The 27,607-nt window shown below is 43.6% G+C and overlaps 1 protein-coding gene across 1 annotated transcript in view; it reads left to right on the forward strand.

The window, feature by feature from the left end:
* TMEM38B (transmembrane protein 38B) overlaps positions 1–27,607 on the forward strand; it is a 388,019-nt gene that overhangs the window by 187,134 nt on the left and 173,278 nt on the right. The window lies entirely within an intron of this gene.

The raw sequence follows: 27,607 nt of genomic DNA on the forward strand, positions 1-27,607 counted from the left end.
CCAACACCACTGCCAGCATCACCACCACTGCCATCAGCAGCAGCAGCGTCACCACCGGCAGGAACAAGACACAGGAGTAATGCAGTTGCCAGACTCCAAGAGATGGAGTTGTCCTTGGAAGACAGCAGAGGTGGCGAACAGCCATCTGTGCCAGTGGATTCAGGATCGCAGTCCCCCACAGTGCGTGCACAGACAGGTGCCGGACGCCGCAGGGCTAGGGAACCCAGTCCCCATTTGCAGGGTGAGGAGCATGGTGTGTTTGCAGGGCTGGAGGCGAGGATGCTTAAGGTTCAGCGCCTGCAAGGGAAGGCAATACAATCAGTACAGCGGCAGGTGAGGCAAGTTAATGCAGAACATTGAGAAGGGCATCTGCTCTATGAACAAGACGCTCGCTGAGGGCATGAAGGAAATGGCAGAGGGCATGAGGGACATGTCCCGCTCAGTGATGCTGCTGTGCAGAAAACTTGATGAGAACAGGATGGCACGGCGCAGGGAGAGGCAGAAGATGGACAATCATACAAAGGCGGTGAACCGCCTCTCCACAGCCACCTCTCTCCTCTGCAGGTGCTCCGTGGCCATGTAGGAAGGGCTGGCACACTGCAGCCGTGATGTTTCAAGGGGGCTGGTTGAGGTTACAAGTGCACTTGAAGTGCTCCTTACTGCTCAGGCTGCCAATACTGGTGCAGGTGATGTTGTGGACAGTGCGGAGACGACCAGTCGCAGCAGCATAACGCCCCCTGCAACTGAGATCAGGAGGAGCAGCAGGCCTCATGGGGCTGGCACTGGATGGATTCCAAGTGATGACAGTCTGCTCGGGGAATCCAGCAGCGTTGTGCGTGGCCGCAGGCGTTAATGCAGGCCATACTTTGACTACTTAACTGGGTGACTTAACCCATGACATCCACGTTGGGTGGTTACAAATGGGACTGACATGTTGAGCCCTTTGTGTAGTGGCGTAGTGCCAATATATTAAACTACGTCACACAAATGCAACAACTGGCTGTGTCTCCTTACTTAGTCAGAAATAGTTGTGTGTGATCTCAGCCCTTTCTTTGTCTCCCATCTGGTGCTGGCGCCACTCCTGCTGCGTTGGGCTCTGGCTGTGCAAATACATCATCATCGTCCTCAGAGTCAGTTAATTCAACTTCTGTACCTTTCTTAGTGGCAAGGTTATGCAGCATAGCACAAGTTGCTATGATCTTGCAGCAGATGATGGGTGTGTACTGACGTGCACCTCCGCTTTTGTGGAGGCAGCAGAACCTGCTTTTCAATAGCCCAAACGTGCACTCCACAACGTTGCGTGTTGATTTGTGCGCCACATTGTATCGTCTCTCACTTGGGGTCGATGGGTTCAGGTAAGGCGTGAGGATGAATGACCGCACAGCATAAGCCCTACTCCTAGGTGGGGAAGACAGTGACATTAATGACAGTCAGCAACACATTCATCTGCAGTGTACATCAGGGTGTGTCAGTGATTTACCTAGCAGGTATCCTTCTCCAAATTCTCCTGCAGCCAGGCGTGTGTAGAGCCCACTGTTCTGGAATATGTATGAGTCATGGGTACTCCCAGGGAATTTAGCCACTATGTCGGTGATTACGTTGGCTGCATCGCAGATTACCTGCACATTAATGGAGTGGGTTGATTTTCTGTTTCGGCAGATGCACTCAGTGGCTGCAGGTGTGCAGATTGGAATGTGTCCCCCATCAATGCACCCTATCACATGCGGGAACTGTGCCTTTTGGTAAAAGTCTGTCTTGGTTTTCAGCAGTTCCGGCTGTGTGGTTGGGAAGCTTATGTAGTGATGCATTCTCTGCATCATGGCATCCAGGAATTTGTTGAAGAAACGGGACAGGCAACTCTGTGACACCCCACCTACCGCAGCTATGGTAACTGCCAGATGCAGGTAGGTGTAGGCTACGGAGCACCTGCACATGTGGTGGTATAGCGTGCGCCCTTGTTGTTGGATGCTCCAGGAGTGGGTGCAGGTCCCTTATCAGGTACAGGATGGTGTGGGGGTGTAGCCTGTACCTTTCATGGATCTCTGCCTCAGTCAGTTGGAAGAGTGTGATGTGCTGTCTGTAAACGTGCTCCTCCCGTCTCCAGATCCTCACTCCTGCTGCCTGTAGCCGCCTTGCTATCACATAGAGGGCCTCCATAGTGATCACACTGTTGCATTTTGGGGCTATTTAAATACACTGCAGCTGATTACCACCTGCTTGCAGTCAGTGGTAATTACCAACTCTTAAATACCGAATTTTAGGGAATTCGGTATTACCGAATTTCTCAACATCTCTTTCATGATTTTTACCATTTCTTATTTACCAATTCGGTATTTGGGTGTTCGGTAATTCCGAATCAGTAATGCTGAAATATACAGATTTTCTGTATTACCGACCAGTGTTTGTGCCACCTACATCGGGCCCTTAGTGGTCTCTGTTTTATTTTATCTATCACTATATGTAAATATGATCGTAAAATTTGCATTTATAAGTGCTTCACTATCAAAATATTGAGAAAAATATAAAAATAAAGTAAACATAAAAAGAATATTATAAAAATACACAAATAAATTAGCATCTGATAGAGATTTCTAGCCGTAGATTTGTTACCTTTGAATTATTCCCAGGCGTGAAACTAGATCTGGAAACTTTTTTGTGAGTACCCCCGCGTGCCAGTGGTTTGGCTGTACATGGTATTGTTGATGTCATCCAGGCTGGAAGTGGTGTTCACAGTGCCTATATAGGCACCACCCAGGCGCACTGACGTCCGTTCTTCCTTTCCGTGTCCAGTAAGCTCAGATCCAGGAAAAGCTACCCTTTAGTCATTTTTGGGCTAGGTCTTTTTTAACGTTTTGTCAAGTCTTTTTTGAGGTTATTCTCCTGATGTCACAGGAAGTCATCTAAAAAGGCCGGCATCAATGCCTGTGGTGCCTGTCACCGGCAGATGCCGGAGACGGACCCGCATCTTGTTTGCCTATGGTGCCTCAAGCTGGACCACGACCCGAAGGCCTTACCCTACTGCCTCGCCGTGCACCCGAAGGTCTTGAGAGAGCGATCCCTTAAGCTCCTTGCAGCTTGACATGCGACAATCGAGAGGAAGGTCCCGAGAGCGGTCGAGGAGACCGAGGTTGTCTTTGCACTGTAAGTCATCAAGCCACTTGGGTAAGTCGAGATCGTGTAGCAAGAAGAAGTCGAAGCATGCTTTGACTTCACCTTATCCATCGGCCAGAGAGACGAGGGAGCGTTGCCACTCGAGGCCTGGCTCTGCGGTTGAGCCAGCTCTGGTTGGCTCCATGCCTCCCTGAGCTTCTGGAAGCCGGAGCGACCCCGCCCAACTCCGAGGATTTTATGAGACCATGCACCTCATATTTGGGCGACATGTTCTCGCCGGCGGGTCTTCAGGCTCTGAGGGTTTGAAAGGAGCCCCTTCTGGATTCACACCGGCGTCTCTCTCCACAGCGGCAGTTGGGCTCCAGGGATCCACAGATAAATCCGTATCGGCATCTGTAGTTCCAGCCCGACCTTCCCCAGCACGGTTCCTGAGGCCGACGCTCCCAGTGCTGCCGTCCCCATCCTCATCCCCGGAATAGGAGGGGTCACGGACCCTGAAGAAAACAAGCCTTATGAAGACCCTACGGACCGGTGTGAGGATCTGGGTGAAGCCAGTGGATTGGACACCTCTCCAGTTCCTGGTATGCTTTCTCCCCCTACCATGGCTATGGAGGAGGGAGCTTAATTTGCAATGGTGGTGCGGAGGGCTGCCGAGGTCTTGGGCCCTTGTTTGCCCTCAGTGACAGTCAAGACTAAAGTCTTGATAGAAGGTCTTCAGCCTGGAGTGTCCCCATCAGAACCACTTCTCCCTGTCAATGAGGCACTTACTGACATCCTGCTTGAGACTTGGTCCAAGTCCAGCACAGGGGCTCCTGGGAACAGGACTATTGCCTTCTGCCACCACCACACTCCAGGAGACACAAACTTCCTCACACAACATCCCACCCAGAGAGCTTTGTGATCCAAGCCTCCACCTCACATAAAACCTGGTTCATTTTCTACGGCCCCGCTGGATCGGGAATCCAAGAAGCTGGATAATTTCAACAAGGAAAGGTTTGCTACTGGCAGCTTGTCATTGCTTTTGGGCCGCTATTTCCACGCTCTATGGGGCACGGTTCCGCAGGTGTTGCTGTTGCGGATGGGAAAGACACAGCTAAGTTCACCATTTGCTGTGGACTAGACACCTCTGACTCATTAGGCAGAGAGGTTTCGCCAACAGTGGTCTTGAGATGCCACGCCTGGTTGAGGACTACTGGTTTTTCTGGGGATGCCCAGACCTCACTCAAAAACAACAGTTGATGCACAGAATGCAGAACAATGTCATACATTCACCCCAGTACAGAGATCTGGGCCTAAATTCATCATTTTTTTGCTCACCATGCCATTCCAGTTTGAACCAGCCATATGGAAATCAGTCTTGACCCTGTGCCTCATGGGAACAGTCCAGCCTGAACTGCCAAGCCAGGTCCTCCCTGGACTGGAAACAAGAATCCTAGGACCGGTTTCGGGGTTTCACCCTTTTTCAGCCAGGATAGCTTGATTCCAGTGACATGGAGAGCCAAGCCAGGGAGGACCTGGCTTGGCAGTTCGGGCTGGACTGTTCCCATAAGGCAAGGGGTCAAGACTGATTTGCATATGGCCAGGTCTAAACTGGGGTGGCACGGTGAGCAAAATAATGATGGATTTAACCCAGATCCCTTGACTGGGGGTGAATGTTTAGATTTGTTCTGCATTCCGTTCATCAATTGTGTGTCTTTTGCTTTCTCGCACCAGGTATGCCCAGACGTGGGCCCTGGCCTCACTGTGCCACTGGAATCAAGCTATCCTGGCTGAAGAAGAGTGAAACCCCGAAACCTGGTCCTAGGATGCTTGTTTCCGGTCCAGGGAGGACCTGGCATGGCAGTTCGGGCTGGACTGTTCCCATGAGGCACAGGGTCAAGACTGATTTGCATATGGCCAGGTCTAAACTGGCGTGGCATGGTGAGCAAAAGAATGATGGATTTAACCCAGATCTCTTGACTGGGGGTGAATTTGTTCTGCATTCCTTCCTTCAATTGTGTGTCTTTTGCAGACATCACTCCTGGACATGCCCTTTGATGGCTTCAGTCTCTTTGGATATCAGGTGGATTCAGCGCTGGAGCGCTATAAGGACAGCAGGACTACAGCCAGGACCTTGAACCTTTCCATGGCCCCCTGTCACCCTCAATCCACCTTTCGTAGCCATGGAAGGGGCATGGAGCTGTGTCTTTACCCACCCAGCTACCGCGTCATGCAAGCATTCCAGCCCCTTCGTGGCCGTGCACTTGGCTCCTACTGGTCCCATGGGGCAGGTCAGTCCCCCAACACCCATAATACCTTCCTAGTCCACCTATTTACCATTATGGGTGCCCAGTATGCAGCAAGATTCGCCATCACCTGCCTCGCTGGCAGTCCATAACATTGGACAGGTGGATTTTGCAGATTCTCGGCAGGGGCTATTCTCTGCCCTTCGATACTACCCCTCCTACCATGCCACCCACTTACGACAGGCTGATGGAGGACCACCTATCTCTTCTCCGACAGGAAGTGACGACTCTTTTGGCCAAAGGAGCCATAGGGAGAGTGCCGACTCCAGAAGTGGGTCCTGGTTGTTATTCCTTCTACTTTCTGGTGCCCAAGAACGACGGATGCCTTTGTCCTATTCTAGGCCTGCGCTCCTTCTACTTCTTCCCTAGAAAGATGAAGTTCAGAATGCTTATTCTGGCTTAGGATCTATCTTCCCTGGACCCAGGAGACTGGATAGTAGCATTGGACCTGCAAGACGCATATTTTCACATTCTTGGCTGACAAACCCACAAGCGTCCCCTGCAGTGCACGGTGTTCCACAAGCACTTTGTTTGCTGTGCTCCGTTTTGGCCTCACCAGCGTCCCTCAGGGTGTTCACCAAGGGGACGGTGGTGGTGGCAGCTCATCTGCGGGGATCAGGAGTGCTATTCTTCCCCTATCTCGACGAGTGGCAGTTGAAGGAGGGCTCGCCCCAGGCTGTTATCTCCCTCCTCCAGACTACAGCAGAACTCCTTCATTCGCCAGAGTTCACTATCAACGTAAAGTCACACCTGACTCCCTCTCAGAAGCTCCTTTTCATCTGAACTGTTCTGAACATGGTGCTGTTTCTTACCAATTCCGAACAGCGAATCCAGGATATTCAGGCTATGATACAGATGTTTCAGCGTCTATTCTGGATTTTGGTGAGACTGACTCGGAGACTGCTGGGCCTCATGGCCTCCGGCATCCTGCTTGTGATACAGGCCCGTTGGTATATGCGATCTCTGCAGTGAGACACCTTAAGTACCATTAGGGGCAGAATATGGGGAAGCTCTCTGACATGTTTGCGATTTCAGCGGGAATTGCGAAAGATCTGCCTTGGTGGTTAACAAACCACGATTGGGTCAGCGGTTGACCCCTCTGCCTTCCTCAATGAGATTTCACAGTAGTTACAGATGCGTGATTCCTGGGATGGGACAGCCATCTGGGAGAGTTGGAGATCAAAGGACTCTGATAGAATACAGACTCCATATCCACTGTTGGAGCTTCGAGCAAGCCATTTGGCATTGAAAGCCTTTCTACCCTCCATCCAGGAAAGGCTAGTGCAGGTGTTCACGAGCAACACCTCCGCAATGTGGTACTGCAACAAACAGGGTGGGGTGGGGTCATGGACCCTTTGGCAAGAGGCCCTGCAGCTCTAGACATGGTTGGAACAGCAGGACATATCCCTGGTGGTTCAACATCTGGCGGGCTCTCTGAGCGCAAGAGTTGACAAACTCTGCTGAAGATGCCTGCCGGATCATGAATGGCATTTCCTCCTGGAGGTGGTGAAAGGTCTCTTTCAGCAGGGGGGAAAGCCTTGGTTAGATCCGTTCTCCACCACTGAGAATGCCGAATGTCAGCAGTTCTGCGTGCTGGAGTTTCCAAGGCGACTCTCGCTCACAGAAGAGTGGAGCTCAGGCCTCCTGTATGCCTTTTGACCCATACCACTCCAGCCCAGAGTTCTCAAGATGATCAGGAACGACCGGGCCCAAGTCATCCAAGGAAAGTCTGGTATCCCAAGCTGCTTAGCATGGCCGTTGGTCCTCCGATCCGGCGGCTGTCCCTTTGGGTGGATATTCTATCGCAGCCAAAGGAGAGGGTTCTCCACCCAAATCTGTCAATGCTCCGCCTTACTGCATGGAGATCGAGCAGCAACAGTTGACAGCATTCGGCTTTGTGATGTTATCTTGGCAGTCAGGCGTCCCTCCATCAAGAAGGCTTACGCCTTCTGTTTGGCTAATTTCATGGCTAGGTGTACAGAAAGAAAAATGGATCCTCTTTCTGCCCCCTCTTTCTCAGGTTCTCTGATTCATCCTTATCCTTGCCCAGCAGGGCTCTGCTCTGGGAACTCTGAAAGGCTATCTCTCTTCCATTTCGGCTTTTCTGCTATTGCCTGATCAACCATCCCTCTTCAAATATCCTATTGCTAACAGGTTTCTCAAAGGTTTAATACCATTTTCCCCATCGTCTTCCTTTAATATGCCTGCGTGGGACCACAGCCTCATCTTCACTTTCCTTATGTGTTCTCCCTTTAAGCCTTGATACAATTGTCCACTCAGGCTCCTTAATATCAAGACGACCTTCCTCATAGCCATAACATCTGCCCGGAGGAGGGTCAGTGGGCCTCAGTCCTGATCATCTAAGCCTCCCTATTTCACCATCTATCCTGACAAGCTGGTGCTTCGCAAAGGGCCTCCTTGCTTCCAAAAGTGGTCACTCCATTTAAGGTAGACCAATCCATCACTTTGCCTACTTTTTGCACTCCTCCACATCCCTCTAAAGAAGAAGAGTAACTCTTCGTGGGGTATGCTAGAGCTAAGACAGGACAACCCGTGCAGATGATGGATCGTACTCTGCATCGAATTCTGCTATGCTTTGGCCAAAAAACAACCCTCTTAGGGCTTGCGTGCTCCTTCCACCAGAGCAAAAGCTGCAACCACTGTGTTAGCACTGGGAGTTCCGGTACTGGACATCTGGCAGGCAGCAAACTCGACCTACTTGCACACATTCACAAAGCACGACTGCCTGGACAGTCAGCCCATAGAGACGTGCACTTCGACAGTTCAGTCCTGCAGGTCTTCCTCGTGTGAAATTGGTCCGCAGACCCACCTGCGGGAAGGTATTGCTTGAGTATCTATTTAAGGTAAGGAATCTTCGGCTAGAAGTCTCTATCAGATGAACAAGTTACTTTCCTTCAGTAACGCCTTATCTGGTAGAGACCCTATCTAGCTGCAGTTTCTTACCGATCCACCCACCCATCTTCCTTGCTCTGCGAATGGATTTCTATGGACAGGGCTGTTTCCCTCTCAGGGCTGTAGTTTTTCACACCAGTGTCAGTGTACTTCGTGACTCTGCGCATCTTGCGTGAAGGTGCGAAAAGTTACTGACGTCAGTGCTCCTGGGTCGGTCCTGTATAGGCACCATGAATGTAAATTCTGGCACGGACAACACCAATGACGCCACGTGGAGCCGAACGATTCCACCTACCGGCGCGCAGGGATACTGCTTATGAAAGAGTTTCCGGATCCAGTCTGACGCCTGGGGACAATTCTAAGGTAAGGAATCTACGGCTAGATAGTCTCTACCATGTAAGGCGTTACCGAAGATAAGTAACTTGTTCTGAACATACGACAACACTTGAAAGGCTGAGTTTCTAACCATCCACACATGCATATATCAGACTTTATACAATACAGATTTATATCTCTATATATTATTTTCCTTATACTTGTATACCCTTTCTATGTAGTTGTGTATCTTTATATTTATTACTTTACTCCTACTGTAAAAAAAGGAAACATCTTTGACTCTCCAATGCACTACTTTGTCTTATTCTATACTTCTCTCAATATATCCTCTACCTTCACTCTGACTCTCCCCAAACCTCCATTTTACTACTATGATCTTCCATAAAACCCTTTCTAGACTGTTCCCTCCTCTATCTCTCCTTGACTTTCCCCAAACCTAGTTTTACTACTATGAACTCCCACATAACCCTTTGTAAACTCTTCGCTCATGTATCCCTCCTTTAACTCGTCCCAAAACTCATTTTACTACTATGGTCTCCCTACATCCCTTTCTAGACTCTTCCCTCCTCAGTCTCTCCATGGACTCATCCAAAAGCTCATCTTACTTCTAAGATCTCCCAAATATCACTTTCTAGACTCTTCCTTTCATTATCTCTCCATTATCCTGTCCAATCAAACTAACCGACTCACATGTCCCCTTCTCAAATGAACAACTTCTATTTCCCTATCCTAATCCACCACTAATACTTTTTGGGTTCCGGAGTGGCGTGCTACTCACTGATAAGTGTTTCAAGCCTCATCAGGTGTAGTATATACACAATACAATTACTGTTTTTAGTTGTTGTTTGTTATGGATTCTGGTATGGTTTTTCCAGTATTTTCCAAACTTGTAAAAATCAGTTGTTATCAGTGTGACCACTTATTTTGTGCTGTAGAAAATCGGTTGGGCCACAGTACTTATGGAGCTGCACCTAGCATTTCGTATACATTATTTTGCTGCGGAGATCTATATGCTAACTGCTGGTCACAGTTTGACTAACACAATAAAGCATACATGATTTATGTGCTGTATTAGAGCCCTTTGTATACCCATGCTGGACACATGTTGAAATCCAATGTAGGGCACATGTTGTAGTCCTAATAACAGGTGAAGCAGCGGGTTCTAGTGTTGTTTTCAGAAATCCATTTGTTTTTAAACCTGCAGGTGAGACATTTTAACTGTATTAGAGTTGAATGAGTAGTGCCTCTGCTGCATACATCTACATGTAAACATTGAGGTATATGTTTAAGTACTTAAAGGCCTAACTGAGCCGTATAAAATACGAACAGTGACATTTGGAAGATCTTTGAACCTACTAAGTGCCAAAAATATTCAGTTTGCATTCTGCACTTTAGAAAGAGTAATTTAAAAAAAATCTGCTTTCCAGAAAGAGTAATTAAAAAAAAAAGATGCATTGTGAACCTAACACTGATTACATAGAACATTTGAATGTCGACTGCAGAATCTTTGCTTTTCTTGCCTCTTCTATATCGCTTGTCCTTTCTTTACCTCTCTACACGCTCTCATGTGGTCCTAATGGATTGTCCCTTACATATGCCCTTCAGTTCATATATACTTACTGATGCCCTGCTTAATCTCAGACGTATTTGGAGTCCTAACCAAGCTAAACAAAATACTTTGGGTACAAGCAGAGATTCAGAAAGTTGAGGACTGTTGAAGCGAGCATAGCATGTAAAGTGGAGTGTGGCTGGAGAAGAAAAGGGAGACAGGGAATTGAAGGAACTTCCTTTTCTCTCACCCCAGAGTCTGTAGGTTAATCTCTTGTGACTTCCCCTTTGTCTGTGAGCCTCACTGCCAATATTAGCTTTACCTTATTGTGTCTTTTAATGCACACATTTTTAAGTATGGCTAGAGGCATATTTTAGTTATATGCAAGAGCTCATATCACAGCAAAGAGAAACGGAAAAAAAGAGAAGCTCTCAGTGTTTAACTTTTCACAACGGCTCTGTGTTGTGTTTTATGTTATAGACCAAAAAACTATTTGAAATCATCAAACAACAAACAAACCACTCAACTAATCAACTCTCAGCACCCAATGACTCTCTCCCTAGCGGTGAGGAGTTCTCAGCACACTTCTTTGAAAAAACAAGAATGATTGAACTAGAACTGCAACTCTCCTTACCTGACACGCATTATCAGTCTCTGTCCACTCCCTCTGCAGGACTTCCTTTTGAGAGTCCCCCTCTTGCTGGCTCTGTGGATTTTACTCCAAAAAACAGTGCATGATGGAATTCCTTTCTATTACCAAACAATGCCAAGCTATTCAACAACATAACTTCGTTAAAACCTTCTAATCATTTCAATGATCCTATGCCTACCAAGTTCTTTAAAGAGATTTTCCCCCTCTGGTCTAAGTTTGTCCATGAATCTCTTGCGCAGGGCCTGATTCCAGATTGTCTCAAGATAGGACAAGTCACCCCCATCCCTAAGAAGCCGAATGCAGATTTATCTGACCATAAAAACTACCGACCTACTTCTAATATCATGACTCTAGCCAAAATTCTTGAGAAATGCGTACACACACAACTCTGCAAGCACATCAAACAGTTTCAGCTCCTTGACCAATAACAATGGGGCTTCATTTCCGGTCAAAGTACAGAAACTGCTCTAACTCACATTGTTGATGATTCACTAAGACTACTCGACCAGAATGAGCCCTGCCTGTTTATACTGGTTGATCCCGCATCTGTATTTGACACTGTCAAACAGGACACCTTGATTGATCTGCTTGTAAAAAGGATGGGGTTATCGGGCCGAGTGTTAAATTGGGTTGCTTTGTTCCTTCAAAATGGAATGCAGAGAATCAAAGCCAACCATGACCTTTCTAACAGTGATCTGGTCTCAATTGGAGTGCCTCAAGGATCCGCACTGTCACCCACACTCTTCAACTTGTACATGGAAACGCTCACCGAAATTCTGAACAGCACAAACATACACTACCACATGTACACCGATGATACTCAATTGTACATGAAAATGTCTTTACAGGATGGCCTCAGGACTCTTAACTGTACACTTCTGACAATTCAACACTGGTTATCTCACAACCACCCTATGTTAAATACTCTCAAGACGGAATTCCTCCTGATTGCTGCCCCCCCCCCCCCACACAATCATTCTGGTCCCATTCAGGACTGGCTCAAACAACTAACGACCCTCAATTACATCCCACATGTTGTTAACTCCACTAGATCCCTAGGCATAACTTTGGACAAATGCCCAAATATGCAACACCACATCGGTGAACAATGAAAGGAGCCAATCACCAACTCAGCACATTAATGAAAGTCTAACCGTTCCTGCCTTCTGAGGATATGAATCTAGCTGTCCAATCTCTAGTTTTCTCCCATTTAGACTACAGAATTGTGACCCTGGCTTGGCTACCCAAAGCTAAACTGGCCCCTTTAAGGGCAACTTTGAACTCTGCTGCCAGACTCATCACGGGATCAAGAAAACGTGATCACATAACACCAGATCTAATTCAACTCAACTGGCTCTCTCTTGATGCAAGAATCTGGTACAAGATAGCCAGCTTAACGAGCAAAGTGATGTGTCATAACACTCCCACTTACTTAACAAAAAAACTTGAACTATCTGGCGCGAATTGAGCCCTTAGAAGTTGAAACACTCTACTGCTGAAACCTCAAAAGTTCAAAAAGAAGAGAACCTACAACCGCTCCTTCCCAGGCCTTGTTCCAAGAATATGGAATGCTGGCTCTCCTGAATCAGAACGAACCCCTCGACAGCCGCATTCAAAAAAGAAGTCAAAGGATTGTTCCTGAATAGCTATCTGCGACAGTAGACCTGTAGCCTCCCAAACCAACTGTTATTTCTTGTTTACAGCTTTGGCCTATCTTCCTGCTAAGCAATTTGTTTCCTGTGTAACCTCTTATTTATTTGACAAGTTTTATATAGCTGGTAAACAAGCAAAACCAGGAGTGTTTGTTATTTAAACCATATAATTTTCTTAGCAAATTGTGCCACAATCATCACATGAGTTTTATCTACACTCATACAAAAGTTTGATAAGACAACGTATAAGTTTATCCATACATAGATTCCAACTTGCAAAAACAAAAGTGATTTTTATTAATACTCGGAGTCACTTGGTCTCGATGAAAATGTCTTCATTTATTTTTATTTTTCCCAGAAACAAACAGCCCAGCCAGCGCGTTTCGTCCTTACGGACGTCATCAGGGCTGAAAAAGGTAAAACAAAACCAAAATTGAGATAATATTTAGACAGTATATATACATATGTACATCACCCATCAAATACATTATTATTTATTATATTTTTTTTGCTTCAGCAAAGATCACTACAACTGTGACTCCAACACTAAGTAATATTTGAAAATATGCATTTGAAACCCTCGTACTTAAATACACACCAGAATGTATGTACAATAAGACCCACAATTACAAAACATTAATTAATTCCATAATTGTACAATCTTCGAGGCATATATATATATATTTTTTTATTAAAGAAGGATACAAAATCATAAACCCAACACTCAACTCTATTTCACTTAGATAGTTATTCCCCTATTTACAACTATATATAATATCTTATAAACATCCAATGAGTTACATACACTTAAATTTGTATAGGGTAACCTGTTCGTACTAGGCATGGAAGACACATTATGGACTGGTCATGTTCGAATACTGAAAGATATTTCATAAAGTCTATATCCCCCAAGAAAATAACCCAACTCACTTGTAAGGTACCGTCAACTCGTTTAGCAGAATATTAGGTAAGCCCCGTGCTGTATCACCGAAAAGATCATTCATTAGTGGTAGTCAGGAAATTTCACATTAATTATTCTGTGAACAAAAACAGATAACATGTACTCTATTATTTGCACATCAAAGCAATCTATAGATAGTTTTATCGATTGACCAACTACATACATTCAGATCACTCCATATCCTTATTTTCTTTGTTAATTTACAATCGTCCCATAAAACATAGAAGGTTCCCACTCTTCACCAAAACTAACTGGAGTATTAGCCACTAAAGTCTATAAAAGAATAAGGCACCAATAAAAACCTGCATCAGGCCAATATCAGAATTATAAATGTATCTTCCATTCCAATTCCCAGTGTCAGACAGACACTCAACATAAACTTCCCAATGATCAAATGCCAGTAAGTCCAATCACTTGTAGCAGATCTTATACCACAAAATTCATAAGTTTCAAGCACTCCTAATTACAAGCAATACCCAATGTCCATCGTACTTACTGTCAGTTCTTTAACCCGTTCCATCCGACAACCACCATTGTTGGGAGTCAGGACGCTTAGTGATTCTAATTATCTTCTGTTATTTAGTCCCTGTGTCAACCAAACAGGAACCGACGACTATTCTAATCTAATCAGGCTTAGGACAATTGTACCTTCCGGCTTACAAGCGGTCAAATCGAAGACAGCATAGCCATATTCTTCAGTTTCCCTAAGAACCCTTCCTCCGTATCTAGTTCATGACATCAAATGTTCAGGTCCAGAACTCTCACCAAAAGCACTTGCTCTATCAATTCAATTCCTACTGGTAGTTTGATAGTGATCCGTTTGAGTTTTATCAATAGGTTACTTTGTGATATAGATCAAACGTTTGCCCTTCTGCATTGGTGCCCTAAAATAATCACCATTCAGTTTATATACTCCATAATGTTTCTCTGTGGTCCACATTTCTTTCAACCAATCAACTTTCGCGATATATAGCCACATACGTGTAAACAATCTAACTTAATTAATGGTCATGTAGTTGACAAATCATAGCTCTGAATACCGCTCCTTAGCCATCTTTCACCTATCTTTCCCATTCAGGAACAAGAGTTAGAGAACTACACAAAAATAAAATGTCACATGTCCGAATGAGTGATAGAATCGTTTGAACGAGATTCAAAACTTAAGTTAAGGTAACAAAATGATTTTTTCGCCGATCTTGAGATAAAAAGAAATATATGTATGAACATTGCTGCCATCCATCAACCGATCAACTTTCGAAGTATGTAGCAACATATGCATACACAATCAAACTTTTCTATTGATTATGTCATCAACAAATCATAGATTTGAATATAGCTCCTTAGCCAATCATATTTACACCTATCTTTATCCATCAGAAAAAAAGTTCGAGAACTACACACAAATGTCACATCTGTGGATAAGCGATGGACTCGTTTTGGCGAAATTCAAACCTTAAGTTTAGGTAACAAAATGATTTTTTCTCCGATCTTGAGGAAAAATAGAAATATATGTATCAACATTACTACCTTTCTGTTGTTTATGTCGTTAGAACATCATCAATCTGAATCCCACTCATTCAACAGAATCAGAGCACTAGACAGAAACATTCTGAGTGTTAGAATCATTCTCATATGATTTGTACCATAAATATATGTATGAACATCTCAACCTCTCTGTAGCCATTGTATACCATTAGTCAGTCTTAAATCAGACGCCCAATCATTCAAGAAAAATCTAAGAACTAGGCAAAAATATCCAGTCTCCAAATAAATAGTGGAATCATTCTCATATGATTCGAAACATGAAATATGTCAATATTCTCAGCACATCCTGTAAGTAATGTCTTACATTTAATCCTCGATATACTAGTATTAGAGAAGCTCAAACAGGTGTGAGAATAAGCGACTCATTTTCATAATTCTGACCTCTAAAAGCAAACAATCCATGAAACTGGAAGCAGGGATAAAGAAAATAATGTAGCTCATTTTCCACATTCAGGCCCAACTTTACCGATCTTAACCGGCTAATCCATTTTGTCTCTTCCTGCCACAACTTCAGTTCCCTGTCTCTTCCTCTTTAATCTTTCTCAATTCTCTGTATACTGTGAAAATAGAAGTTAGAATTGTTTGGATGGCTCTCAATCATATGTTGAACCAATGGTGATCATTCATCATTGTTACATACAGATCTACTCTCAATTTTAATTAGATCTTCGAACAGCTACACATAATATATACAACAAGCATGTATGGCAGTTGATAAATTGGTTGATATGCTAAGTAATGCTTTTATGGTACATAAACCTCATCCTATTACATCCATAGCTGCGAATCACACAATTACCACATGTGTATAATCCTTTAGATTGTGTTGATAACGAATTCTCTGTAGGTAAAATAGCAGGTTTAAGGTAGTTTCTCATGATTATATCCCTAATAGTATGTCCCTTGCTGTATATAACTTTGGGTCTATCGTGTATGATATCAGTCAATTCTGGTACACCCCTTAAAAGCGACCAATTCTTGCATAGTATCGTATAGATAAAAGGATGGTCCTCACTGAAGGTGGATACAAAAGTGAGTCTTTCCGGCTCAGTAACTTTCATTTTTTTTTTCACTAATGTGCTGAGAAGCTGTATCTTTTTCCTCAGCTACATTGAGAGCCTGTTAATCATAACCTCTAGTTCTAAATCTCTCCTTGAGACTATGCATACAAGAATTTAAGTCCTTATTTCACTACAATTCCTTTTAATCCAGATCATCTCCCCATAAGAAATCCCATGGGTGACACTGTGGGGATGTGCACTGTCAGCTCTTAGGATGCTATTAGTAGCAGTGGCCTTGCGGTAACTTCTGCTCTGAATGCCCTGCTCAGAGATGTACAACTCTTAGTCTAGGAAATTAATATGGCCAGGATTATGACACATCATGAAGCTGACATTGTGACCATTGTTGTTTAGCTATTCCATGTACTCACTCAAATCTTTGGTACTTCCAGTCATATTATTAAAATGTCGTCAGTGTAACGACCCCAGGAAAATATGTAATCCATCCATTTACCCGCCGAAGGGGCCCATACATGCTCCGTTTCAAACCATCCCAAGAAGACATTTTCGTAAGAGGGAGCAAACCTGGACCCCATTGTAGTTCCCTGTATTTGGTGATACCATTCTCTATTAAAAAGGAAGTAGTTATTAGTGAGAATCGAATGACTCATTGAAATGAGTATCAATGCATGTTCCATTATAGCTAGCAATGCAGCTAAACAAAAACATTTTTTATTGCTCGTTGTCGCAATTCATTTTGTATACATGTGTACAGTTCTACTACATCCAAGGTGACAAAGCTTATACTGTTGTCCCAAGTAATATCTTGTAATTTGTTCAATATGTCAGTAGTAGCTCGAATGAAGGAAGGTAGGTTAACTACTAAAGGATTCAGATAGGATTCTGCATTATCAGAAAGGTGTTCAGTAGGGCTCCCTATACTGTATATGATTGGTCTTCCTTGGGGTTTCTCATAAGATTTGTGAATTTTTGGTAAGATATAAATGGATAGAAACCTGGGATTAGCATTATTAAGGTATCTAAATTTGCTGACATTCAAGAGACCCGCCTCAAGCAATGAATGTAATTTGCTGGAGATCAATCGGGTAACCTCCCTCATAGGATTATATGGTATTCGTTTGTAACTCTGAAAATCTTTTAGCTGTCTCATAATTTCTCCATCGTATTCCAATCTTTTCATGATCACAATATTCCCTCTCTTGTCAGCCTCTCTAATGACTATAGATGCATCTGACCCCAAACTATCCAGTGCCTGTCTCTCCTCATAGGCAAGATTATTTTTCTTTCGATATTTGTTAATCCTATGTCAGTTATCTTCCATTTTATGTAATTCTGTTGTAGTTTTCTGTACAAACAAGTCTATAGCCGTATACTGGTTAGCGAGCAGTGTAAATTTCGAGGAAGGCCCTAAACTACTATTGCAACTATAATTCATCTCTATATTGAGACTAGCACAGACATCATTGACATTGAGATTCTCATCATCTGACAAAGACAAAATAGTGTGTACATGATTGTAGCTATTGTCCTAGTAGATTTTTATTTTAGTTTGAACAGGTACATGCATTTTATCCGTACATGCAAAACACTTTTCAATTTCAAACACCTGGCAAATTTGAATAAATCAATCTGTAATTCAGCAAAGTCACAAGGCTTGTTGGGACGAAAAGAAAGCCCACGTGATAAAACGTTACATTCAATATCAGTCAAAATCCTGTCAGAAAGATTAACTATTTGTAGAATATTGTTCCTTTCTGGCTCAGAATATCCCTTATTACTAGTTACGTAATGTTCCTGTTTTGACTGCGGGTTCCCATCCTGGTATTGTCTGTGTTTCGATTTCCCCCCTCTTTGTTTTCCTATAATTTTTCTTTTCCCCACTCTCATTCGTTGGATTTCCTCAGAAAAAGAAGAAATTTGAGGCAATCCTGTGATAACTAAGTTATTCGGTCCTGATTCATCGTTCGAGGACAGGTCGGAGCTACTATAGTTAACTGAGATTAGGTCAGCACCACACTCACTACTTTGTGGAGTTCTAGAAAGCTCATTAGTCTCATCATAACTTTTAGCAAAGGTAAAGATGCAGCCTTCATTGTAGACTTTTTCATCCCTTCTGATTTTACTCAGCCTACGTACTTTTATCTGTAACTGATGTTTATTTATGACCTCTTTTAGAATTTCATAGTTTTTGTCATTAAGCTCTTTCGGTTTCATATAGATTTGATTTCCTTCTCTAATTCCATTATCTGCTATTTCAATTTTTTCACTTTCCTTTCTGCATTTTTAATCAATATGTTCTTCATACAAAATGATGCAGCATATAAGTTCACCTGCAATTCTTTCTGATGATCATCCTCCAAATCCTCAAAAGTGGGGAAAATCAGGATTCTTAAACCCCGAGGTATATGTGTGTTATCCATATAATTTTTAAGGGTAACACCATCCTACCATTTAGAGAGCGTGTTCTTTTTTTAGTTTTTCTAGTTTCATTAATTTTACTTTCAAACTATCCTTCACTACAGTATTTCTACCAGTAGTCAATATGCTTTTATTTTTTTCCCGATCATCCATGTTTACAAACTATATCTACATATACTGTGCAAACCAAACCCTTACAATAAGTTCGGAGAAAGAAAAGAGCAGTTTAGGCTAGGCAATGGTTGCAGTAGTATCTATCTATGTTATCAGTTATGAAAAACACTCAACTGTTAGTGATCATACTGCCAAATAATCACTCCACATATGAAATCATTTACTCAACCAAAAACAGGAGCGTTTGTTATTTAGACCATATAATCTTTTTAGTAATTCGGGCAAAATGTGCCACAATCATTACATGAGTTTCATCTGCACTCATAAAAAGTTTGATTAGGTAAAGTATACATTTATCTATACATAGAATCCAACTTACAAAAACTGAAGTGAGTCACTGGGTCTTGATGAAAATGTCATCATTTATTTGTATTCTTTGCAGAAACAAACAATCAATCAGCCCAGCCTATGTGTTTCGTCCTTTCTGATTTCATTGGGGCTGAAAAAGTTTAAACAAAACTAAAATGTATATAATATTTAGACAGTATATATGCATATTTACATCACCCATTACAAGCGCTATTTTTTATTATCATTTTTTATGGTTCAGCAAAGACCACTACAATTGTGACTCCAACACTAAGTAATATTTGAAAATATGCATTTGAAATCTTCGTACTTAGAGACACACCAGAATTGATGTAAAGTCAGACCTCCAAATAGAAAAAATTAGTTCAAGCCATAATTATACAATCTTCTCTCTGTATATATATATATACATATATATAAAAGGACACAAAATCATAAACCCAACACTCCTCTCTATTTCACTTAGATAGATATTCCCCTATTTACACCTATATATAATATCTTATAAACCTCCAATGAGTTACATACACGTATATTTGTATAGTGTAACCGGTTCATTGTAGGCATGGAAGACACATTATAGACTGGCCATGTACTAATACTAAAAGATATTTCATAAAGACTGTATCCGCCAAGGAATAACCCAACTCACTTGTAAGGTAACGCCAACTTTTTTTTGCAGAATATTGGGTAACCCTAGCGCTGTTTCACCAAAAAGATCACACTTTCTCTTTCGTGGTAGTCAGGAAATATCACATGAAATATTCCGTGAACAAAAATAGATAACATGTGGTCTATTATTTGCCCATCAAAGCACACTATAGATAGTTTTATCGATGGACCAACTACTTACATTCAGATCACTCCATATTCTTATTTTTCTTATTGTTAATTTACCTTCTTCTCATAAAACGTAGGTTTCCATTCGTCACCCAAACGAAGTGGAGTATTAGCCACCAAAGCACCAATAAAAACCTATATCAGGCCAATATCAGAATTATAAAGTCATCTTCCATTCCAATTCCCAGTGTCCAACAGACACTCAACATAAACTACCCAATGATCAAATGTCAGTAAGTTCAATCACTTGTAACAGATCCTATAATACGAAAGTAGGTTTCAAGCAGACCTAATTACAAGCAATACCCAATGTCCATAGTACTTACTTTTAGTTCTGTAACTCGTTCTATCCGACAACCACCATCGTCAAGAGTCAGGACGCTTAGTGGTTCTAATTATCTTCTGTTATTTAAACCTTGTTTTAACCAATCGGGAACCGGCAACTATTCAAATCCAATCAGGCTTAGGACGATTGTACCTTTCGGCTTACGAGCGGTCCAATCGGAGACTGTATAGGTGAATACTTCTGTTTCCCATTTATATAGTGCGAACAAGACCCGCTAGGTTATCGGAGCGCTGTACATTATTTTCTTCTTTACCACCTTAACGTCTTTGCTTCGATGTACAGCGCTCTGATAGCCTAGCGTGTCTTGTTTGCTCTATATAAAACTTTTCGAATAAATACAAATTATGTACCTCTAAGCTAAGCAATAAACCTCATTGAAACACTATTTGTGTGGACTCAAAGCTGGCAACGAGGATGGGTTGCCTCAAGAAGAGCACAGAGGTACTGACCCCATAGCATTAATCAAGTGGTGAGTAACAGTGCGACTAGCGCAGGCAGGTGATTCGTTGAATGGTGAAGACGGCCACAATTTCTAGTGGAAAAAGACCATGGGGAATGCTGAAACCGCAGTACAAAGGTAAATGCTTTCGGGATTTTCGGTCCATGAGTTTCATCTGGGATCCGGAGTGAGCTCACGCTTGCCACAGGCAGTGACGGTAGCGATCCAGCTGAGCGACATTCAAACAGCAGATATAGCTCACACAGGCAATGCCACATAATGGACGATGTGATATTCTGTCAGTGTGTCACTGTGTGCATGGGTCTTGCATGAAGGGATACCATTTGGTTGCTGTCGTGTGAAAAATTGTAAGGAGAATGTTGTTGCTAAGGGGGCCGAGGTGTGCGCTGTGCTGTGAGGGACATCGATGCTCGGTACATTTCCATTGTAAGGCACTGCTGGAAAAAACACTTCATAATTCAATTGTGACTGTAAACCATGAAATAATTGCAGCTTAGAGTGCGCTGCGGGGGTGTGGCAACCTAGAAAAGACTGTCTCCTTGGGAACTGGCTGCCGGCAAAGGATTTATAATGGAGAGCCCACGGCTGGGTGTGCGACGATCTTAAAGGCACCGGGTGTAGTTAAAGACAGAGTGTCTCCGAAGGAACGCAGTTAAGCTGTTCTGATCGCAGCATTTACTAACAGGTAAGTTTCAGCTCACAGGCGCGGCTTGGTAGAGACTGTTTTTTTCCGTGGGAACGTAGCGAACTGCCACTGATAGTGGACTCGCAAAGGGCAGCCTATTGCTGAAATGCTGTGATATTAAAGGCACCGAGTACAATTTAGGCAAGGAACTTTTGGAGAATTACACTGCATTATAAGCTGTTCAGAGGTGGCACGACAGTGATTAGTAATTGATTTGTATACACATAAACAAAATAACTTAGCTGGGAAAGTGTGCTTAGAGTATCCCGGTTCCTATTTGTTGGAATGCAGAAGGAGGAGTGTGCGAGAGTCGGAAACAGCGAGGAAGGACTACAATATTTAGTACAGCTGCAAACATGGAAGAAGGACCAAGGAAAAAAGAATGGTCGAGGGTCATAGAAAGAGGATACTTTGAAAAAAACTTTAGTATAGCTGCAAACAAGGTCCAAGTAGCTTCAACCAGCGGAATAATTCAGTGGCAAAGGATGGGGACTGAGAATCCAAAAGAATGTGATCATTGATGATGGTGGCTACTTTATTTGTGTTCTTTTTTTTAAGTGTAAGCATTTTTAAAATTGTAGCATTGTTCATGCTTGAAGTTTAATTTGTGTTCTTCAATATGGCAGTGCATTCTGTTACTGCCCCTCCCATGATATTGCAGAGTCCCATATATTAGCAAGGGAGGATTTGAAAGAGACATTTGAGATGTATTTAGAGGCAATAGGTCAGAATGTTTTTGTAGCGAAGAGGAAGTTAGCTATGTTAAAATACCGTCTCAGAGTTGAGGGAAGATCAGTTATTCTTACAGAGCTTTCTCCCCCCCTTGAAGCTTAGTGACCTGCTAGATTCCCATCTTCAAATTTGTCAAAGTTGGTGTCCCTCTACCCTGACCCTCCTTCCAAAAGGATTTTCCTAGACCCCACTGTGCCCCCGTCCTCCATGTTGGTGCCAGCTGAGAGGACTACTCTTTGACTTCCTTGCAGGCTGGCACTGTGTACTGATATAAAGTGGTCTGCACTACAGAGAAAGAACTATGGAGAAAGAATCAAAGATCACTTGTGTGCAAAATAAACTTGAGGACTTGTCTTTGACCACAGTGTGTCTCTGTGTCAGGCAACAGGAATTGCTTAAATACCTCTTTACAGTTGCCTTCCATTGAAACTGAAGTGTTCTCCTCATTAATGGGAAGAATGAAAGACATAATTGACAACTTGGTACTTCTAATTCCTAATTTGATTCTACTGAATGGATTGTTGTCAATATACGGGAGGTGCCGTTCGTGAAGGAGCGTCAGTGTACTTGAATCCTCCCAAGTGCGAATACTTCAGAGCCCAGGTCCCTACGAGCCAAGCAGTCTCCACCTACCTTTGGAAAAAGACTGGTTCCACGCTATTGCTGGGCAGGCATACACGACGGGACTGCGAGGACCAGCAGCCCTGAAATCGACATCAGCTGTGTTCTCTTCCCGCCACGCCTAGACGCCCAGACGCTTCAAAACGGCTCACGGCCCCCGCTTCGCGGGACGCGCGCGGGCGAAGCCCGGGCCAAGGGCGGGCCCGTCTGAGCCCGATTGAGGCCGGGCCGGGCCCACCTACTAACATTTGCCGAAGATCTGCATGGTGAGGTCTTGCTTACTGGGGGATCCTAAGTTCCTATCATCAGCTGGCCCTTGTATTGAATTACGCACATCTTGCAATGAGTAAGCCTGGAAATAGTAGAAGGAATACCCTTGCAGTCAACCGGAGGAGCCTTGATGGGAACCCTTGACAATTTCCTTGTGCGTGTCCAGTCAGCCTTGGCTAAGGATATAGAACTAACTGAAAAAAGATTGTCTCTGGATGTTTTATGTGACAAGAGATCATCATTGGGAAATATTGCTAACTCTAGATCTCCACCGTGTCACACGTCTGCTATCCAGACAACTGTAGGGTCAATATCCCCCTTGAAGGAAGTGTGTAACAGTGTAACTATATCATCTACCCCCCCCCCCCCCTATTTGAAATGCTGGGTGAAACGGCGGAAGGGTTGGCAGTAGATACTACTGTCCCACAATCTAAGTCCTTATCAACTATAAAGACCCGATCTACAAGTAGCGCCAAGGGGGGTCTTGCCAAACAGTACACAGGCCTAACTGGGAAAAATAAATGTAGAGGTGGCCAGCAGACTCTGGTAGGCAAAAAGGTGAATCCTGGTTCAGCGACTAACTCAGGAAAAGACGTTGTTTCATGTTCCCAAACCACTACAAGTGAAGAAAGGCAAAATCCACTGCTATCTGAGGGAGATGACCTTGTGAAACAGGGAGACAAAGCGTTCTGGAAAAAATTGGATAGTATTCTAAAAAACGCATGTGCTCCTATTTATGAAAGGCTGGGGTCCATCGAAAGTAGACTTGTGTGCATGGAACTTGCATGGTCTACGGCACGGCAACGGGTTGGTGGAAGTGAACCGAATTCCCAATTGGAATGTGTTAGTGACCAAACCCGATGCAGCAAGTCTAAACACATCAAGAATGCCCAAGACGATGCTGTTGTAAATACCAAATCACAAGGAGCCATAGAAAAACATGATGCAGGGAAGGAAGTCAATCAGCAAAAGGGAGAAATTAACTCAAAAATCAATTTAGCCTGTGACGGACCGAATAGAAATGTATCTACTGCAACAAATAATGTTGAACAGCCCGTACAGGCACAATTTTTGGCTCAGACCCCTTAGGACCTGATTGACATACATCTTCCCCCTGAGGCTGCCCCATATGTAGTTGTCTTGACCGGTGTTCCACCTTTGGCAAATGGTATTAGGGAGACGTATTGGGCTTTAAAAAATAAATGTACATTCTGGCTCAATACCAAACGCCCACTGCCGGACTATATGCGAGCTGAAATTTTATTCACTAGGAGGGTAAACTGGGTGGGCAGCAAACCTAAGACAATCAAGGGAGACTGTGTCATTATCATTTTTAGGGATAAACACTGTGTTGATCATATTTGTGGATGGTCCCAGAATGCTGATTTCTCATCCCCAGTTAGAACGGTATCACTGTCTTACTTTTATGCTCCGGCCCCCTTGCCTTTGTTTGGGAAACCTGGAGGGAGAGCAATGCAAATGGGTCAACTAATGGGGGACATTAGGTCATTTAACCGATATGACGTGCTGTCTGGACTGACTGATTGCGATTGACAGAAGTATAGTAGTGGTTGCCCTAGTCTCGAAAAGGAGTATGTAGTCCCAGAGATAGATCATGGAAAGAAATTGGGCGAGACGTCTAGAACGGCGAACCCTAGAGGCGACAGTGATACAAATACGTTTCCTGTCGCAAGACAATCTACCAGGGTTGTGGAGCAAGATTCCTGCCCTGAGTTTGGACAGGGAATATCTGCCCTTAAATCACCTGGTATGAATATAGGACTACCTAAAGGGACCCTTAGTGCTGTAGGATGTACAACGTTTTTATCCTGGAATGTGGCTGGCATAGGATCCAAATTAGTGTCACCTTTATGGACTGATTTCATCGATGACCATGATATCTGCCTCTTCCAGGAGACATGGTCGGTAGAGCCCGTGTTTAGGATAGGCTATTTGAATTTTTATGTCCCTGCAGTTAAAAGGACAAAGGGTCGTCCAGTAGGAGGCTTGGTCATATGGGTTAAACAATCTATAAAGTGTAAAATCCAACCCTTCCCAAACCAGAATAACGATATCCTAGGAATAAGACTAAACTTCCCATCGAACTCGTGTATAGACATTTATAATGTCTATGCTAGAGGTCTACCGGGTGGTAAAAAGTCGGAGGTGGTATCAACACTTAACTTTCTTGTCGAGTCAAGATCTATTGATGCGTTCCCACTTGTAGCAGGTGACTTTAACACGATCTTCGAACCGTTGGGTCATCATGATCTGCTCCTAACGGAGGAGGAGGACCTAAGATGGGGCATCCCGCAACTCGAGACAATGATAGTAAGTAAATGGACTGAGGCTGCCCTGTACCTTAAGGGGTTCTGCCTGACCAACCAACTGAGGGCGGCAAATGGTAGGACACCCTCTGATAGGGCTAGGTGCAAAACCTTCGATAATGGCACTAGGTCTAGCACTATAGACTATATTTTGGTCCATCTTGGGATGTGGCATGGCCTTGAAGATATGATGGTAAAACCTCGAATCGAAAGTGACCATAACCCATTAGTAGCCTATTTTAGATCAGGAATGGGAGAAAGATCAGAAAAAGTAACTACTATGAAAGGTTTGCCTACTCAGCTAACAAATGATGAACGCCACCTGAAGTGGGAAAAAGTTTTACAACAACCCGATCTTGTGGACAATATAAAAAACAGTCTGGATGAGGTGTTGATACTAATGGGGATGGATTGTAATAATAGCCAACCCTACCTAGTTGTAGAGAATATACACACTACATTTTTTGCTAAACTCAAAAATTATTTCTGTGAAACAACTTTAGTAAAACGGTCTTATAAAAAAAAGCAAGTGAATTGGTTTAATAGTAATTGTAAACAAGCCCGGGAAGAACTAGGAACTGCGCTTAAACAAAAGGACTCGAATAAAATAAGGCAAGCACGGAGCAATTATAAGAGGGTACAATGGAACGCCAAAAAAGAGTGGGAGGAGAGCGAATGGCAAGATCTTAAGATAACATGTAGTGGAAAGAATCAAAAGAAGTTTTGGGACACTTTTAAGTGGAAAAGGGGGGAAGTTATAGAAAGTCCACATAATTGCGTTCCCCAAGACTCCTGGATAAAGTTTTTTAAATGTCAATATGCTAAAGGCAGAGATGATAGCCCATTTGAACATGAACTCGGTTTCTATAGTGAGCCACCTTTTAGCAGTAAAGAGGTAGATAGAGCTCTCGATACTGCAAATCTGGGTCGGGCACTGGGTATGGATCTAATTCCTGTAGATGTGTTTGTATATGATAGACAGAGATGGCGCCTTTACATTACCTATCTGGCCAATGCTATTGCCCAGGGCATGGCCATACCTCAATCTTGGAAAGGCGCTGAAATAGTCCTGATATACAAAAAAGGGGACAAGACTTTGGCTGGCAACTACAGGCCTATCAGCCTAATAGATGCCATACAAAAAATCATTGGACGGCTGGTCTTGGGCAAAATCCAGTCCTGGATGGAGGATGCTAATATTTTGAGCCATCTACAGGCTGGCTTTCGTCCCAAGACCAGCACCATTGACCAGGTTTTTAGATTCCTAATATTATACTGGAGGACAGTGGTATTGGACAAAGGCGTCCTGTACGCAGTATTTGTCGACCTGCGGGCGGCATTTGATCTGGTCCCGCGTGGCAAACTGTGGCAGGTACTCAGGGAGCTGGGGATGGCACCGGAGTTGCTGGCACTTGTCATCCGCCTACATGAGGACAACTTCGCTCGGGTACGTTGGGGTAGACCGGGAGAGGTCACGGATTCCTTCCCCGTGGAGCGGGGTGTGCGGCAGGGTTGCGTCTTGGCGCCTACTCTGTTCTCACTCTTCGTCAACGGGGTGGCCGAGTTCCTCTCCCGTGTCCCCACTGATGCCCCAGCTTTGGCAGGAGCTCGCGTCCCGGTCCTCATGTTCGCGGATGACACTCTGCTGATTTCGAAAACTCCGAGTGGCCTCCAGCTTACCTTGCGGCGTTTCGAAGAGTTTTGCCTATTGCGTGGACTAGAAATCAATGTCGCAAAGACCAAGTTCATGGTGCTTAATGGTCCTAGACCCAACAAAATGTATAGGCCATTTAAAGGCGTAATTTTTATGAATGGATCCCCACTAGAGCAGGTAGATGCATTTACATATCTGGGAGTAACTCTGCAGAAAAATATGCATTGGAATAACCATATAGATCTTTCGTTATTAAAACACCAACAACAGACTGGTATGTTAATGAAACGTTTTAAAACCTCGCAGTCTCAACCAATGGAGCCATTTTTAGAGATCTATACGATGAAGATTCGTAGCTCGGCACTGTATGGGTCTGAGTTGTGGGGATATGGTAAAAATCCACAGCGTTTAAATACCATGGAAAAGGAGTTTATTCGGAAAGCTGTTGGTGTTCCCCAGAGCACTCCCTTGAGACCCCTTTTTTGTGATCCTGGCTTAAAATCCTTGCAAGACGTAGCATATCTGCGTCCCTTGCTATACTGGTGTAGGGTATGGACAACTGATGAGCTTGGTCACTATGCAACGGGCCTAAAGGAAATTAAAGAAAAAGATACTTCCCATAAGATTGAATGGCTGAAATCAGTAAAATTATTACTATATCGCATGGGGCTGAGAGATCTATGGGACGACCCTTCTAATGCAGTTTTCCCCTCAAAAGACTCTTTGAAAATTAGATATTGGGAGA

Source organism: Triturus cristatus, chromosome 2_2, assembly GCF_964204655.1.
Source record: "Triturus cristatus chromosome 2_2, aTriCri1.1, whole genome shotgun sequence".
Taxonomy (NCBI): domain Eukaryota; kingdom Metazoa; phylum Chordata; class Amphibia; order Caudata; family Salamandridae; genus Triturus; species Triturus cristatus.